Below are 4,350 nucleotides of genomic sequence, written 5' to 3'. Positions count from 1 at the left end.
GTATTTGGTCATAGAAGGGACAAATATTATAGCACCGCCAAAGGGTTCTAGGGTTCTACTAGCAATCACAACAAGCACAGTCTCCATAAAAAATAAAATTAGAATGCAGTCTACATGTCTTAAAAGATAGTCCTCAGACATAGAAAGTATTAAAATAATCATGAAGGGAATAAGAAAATACTTAAAAGGTCTGAATAAATAGAGCCCAATCAGCCTTTAATAACCAACATGACAGTCATGATCATCTCAAAATGTAGCAAAATAGTGAAGCATCAAAGGTAATGCACTCATTTTAATTAGTAAAAGAGACCAGTCTTCATTTGCAAAGAGAAACTCATTGTGAGCAACATTCACATCATGAAGAAAGCAATGATTATTTCAGTCCAAAAAGAGGGACTGTCAATATGAGTTGAAGGTCTAAGGTACAAAAGAGTATCACTGTCAAAGTAAAGGAAACATAGTGAAGATATTTGTCTTTGTCATTAACAAGATTCAGTGATTTCATAGTGAGCAGATACAAGGGTTAAGAAGCCTATGGTATAAATTCCCAATATGACATAGTCAAGACTAAGCAAATGCATCAGAAGACAGTTATAGCCACAAGACACTAGTAGAAATATGGAAAATAAATGCCCAGGTGACTAAAAATTTTAGTCACGACAAGTAAAATGACCAAATTCTAGTCATTTTTTGCAACACAACTATAAATGACTAATTTGGTCACCAAGTAAGAAAACACAACTAGATAGTTAGTCACACAAATAAAAATGACTAAATAAATGACTAATTTGATCATCGGATAAAATACACAACTAAACATCAGATTTATGCTTGAACAACAATTATGTATGTGTGTGTGTGAATATATATATATTATATGTATATATACACATATATGTATATGTATATATGTATACATATATGTATGTGTGTATATATATATATATGTGTACATGTATATATATATATGTATGTACATGTATATATATATATATATATGTATGTACATGTATATATATATATATATATATATATATATATATATATATATATATATATATATATATATGTACATGTATATATATATATGTATGTACATGTATATATATATATATACATGTATACATGTATATATACATGTATACATGTATATATACATGTATACATGTATATATACATGTATACATGTATATATACATGTATATATATATGTATATATATATATGTATACGTATATGTGTATGTATATATGTATACATATATGTATATATGTATATGTATATATGTATATATATATATATACATATATACATATATACATATACATATATACATATATGTATATATGTATATGTATATATGTATATATATATATGTATATATGTATATATGTATATGTATATATGTATATATGTATATATATATATATACATATATACATATACATATATACATATATGTATATATGTATATGTATATATGTATATATGTATATATATATATATACATATATACATATACATATATACATATATGTATACATATATACATACACATATACGTATACATATATATGTATACGTATATGTGTATGTATATATGTATATGTATATATATATATATATACACATATACATATACATATATATATCTATACATATATACATATATACATACATATATACATATATACATATACATATATACATATATATGTATCTATATATGTATACACATACACGCATATATGTATATGTATACATAAATATATATTTATATATTTAAATATAAAAATACACACACACACACACACACACACATATATATATATGTCTGTATGTATGTATGTATATATATGTATGTATGTATGTATATATATATATATACATACATATACATACATACATACATACATACATATATATACATACATATATATATGTATATGTACATATATATATATATACATACATATATATATGTATATGTACATACATACATAGATATATATATGTATGTATGTATATATACATACATACATATATATATGTATGTATGTATGTATGTATGTATATATGTACACATACATACATATATATATATATGTATGTATGTATGTATGTATGTATGTATGTATGTATGTATGTATGTGTATGTATGTATGTATATATACATACATACATACATACATACACATATGTATGTATGTATGTATGTATGTATGTATATATACATACATACATACACATACATACATACATACATACATACATACATACATACATACATACATATGTATGTACGTATATATACATACATACATACATACATATATATATGTGTGTGTGTGTGTGTGTGTGAGAGAGAGAGAGAGAGAGAGAGAGAGAGAGAGAGAGAGAGATGGATGTATTTTATCTCTTTCATGTTAAAATAGCCTAAATAGCCTTGGTCTAGCATAAAGGGTTTAGGAAGTGTTTAAAATTATAGTGGTAGATTGCCAAAATAAAAAGATTTTTTTTTCAAAATACCTTTTTCATTATTAGTTAAGGTAAGCAATCAGGGCAATCATTTTACTTTTATTTAAAATAAATCCTTTCAATAATTAGTTTCAACGTTGAAATAGGGATTAAGTCTTTTAGTTTGATATTTTGGAGGGAGTCGAATTCTTTAAAATTAAGTCTAAGTTGGCCTTCCTATGCATGATGCTATATTATGAATCCTTCTTCATGTAGCATTGAGTTTATTTAGGGTCTTTGGGTGAAAACTTAGGGTTGCTATGCCAAGTATCACTGCTAATTGTCTCCTCGCCCATTTATGCAGATCTGAAATGGTGACCATGACAGCAAGAGGAATTAACAAAAAACTCAAGATCTCTGTAAAAGAGTGAAGGTATGTTGTATGAAAAATCTTCTAAACTAGAAGCTTGACACTTTCTCAAGGATATTTAGTCCAATATGTTTCTCCTTGATGATAGAGATCTTATCAAATCTGATCATGAATGGCATTTATGTTGTTTCGTTTTCATGTTATTTTGATAATAATCTCATGATACACGAGTCATTACTTGAAAAGCATAACTTTGACTGTAAATGTCTCTAAATATTGTATTTGTGGCTCCTTCTTTTGTAAATGATCAAGGGTATCATGAGTCATAAGGTAAAAGCTTTAAGCAACAATAATAGAACCCTTTAACCAGTCAATATAGGAGCAATACAATGTTCTTGAAAAGGACTCAAGAGAAACTATTGAAGCAGAGTGCAGTTAGTTTATTCACATCAAAACTAATAGCCAAAGACAAATATGCAAATGTAATCTTTCAAAGATTGAAAATAGTGATTGGTCCTTTGTCAGAAGCAGGAGGCAATGATCTTCAAGGACTAGAAGAGCTAGATTTTAATCACTGAGCATATAGTAGTCAAGCGTCTCAGGCCACTCAAGAGATCAAACATTTGAGAGAAAGTGTAGTCATCCAAAGTTTTAATCTAAGAACAATTCTCAGCCATGAAGACAGGTTCATCAAAGACACAAATGTAGTCCACCATAACAAGCTATCAGAGGTTTCAATAGCAGATCCAAAGATTTCTTGATGACTAAAACTTTTAGTCACGACAACTAAAAATGACTAAATTCTACTATTTTTTTGCAACATAGCTTTAAATGACTAATTTGGTGATCGAGTAAAAAACACAACTAAATAATTAGTCACATAAATACAAATGACTAAATAAATGACCATTACTCCTCTATACTATTAGTCACAAACATAAAAATGAATAAATAAATGACTATTACTCCTATTGTTATTTTCTAGTTACACTTATATATTTTAATATACACATATGAGTAAATGAATATCTCTAACAAATCAGAATATGCAAGAATATGAAAAAATAATAAGATATAAACAATAACATTAAGTGTTCAATAATAATAGATAATAACAATTAATATCATCTAAAATATTCTCAAGCATCAACTAATCTTATTGAACTTACATTCTATTTATTCTATTGATAATCCTTGCATTTATAGCAAATATAGATATTACAGAATTTAACACGGGTAATGAATTTTTTTTTCGGACTTACTAAAACAACAAATAATATAATTCTACATATTAAATGAAATTCTAAATATTTATTTTTGTATTTTTATGTTTTATTCAAGTTTAATAATATACTTATTTCTACATTTTACTTTTATCGTATTTAATAAATTATTCCTATCACGAATAAATTTACTACCAATCACTACTACATAGAGGAGGTTTTAAGATATATTTTTTATGCATAATTAATATTTTATCTTAAAGACTAAAATTATTATTCTAATTAGCTTAAATTAAAAATC

This window comes from Cryptomeria japonica, chromosome 10 (genome assembly GCF_030272615.1).
Source record: "Cryptomeria japonica chromosome 10, Sugi_1.0, whole genome shotgun sequence".
Classification (NCBI taxonomy): Eukaryota; Viridiplantae; Streptophyta; class Pinopsida; order Cupressales; family Cupressaceae; genus Cryptomeria; species Cryptomeria japonica.
The sequence above is the reverse complement of the archived record's forward strand: the minus strand, read 5'-3'. Positions refer to the sequence as shown.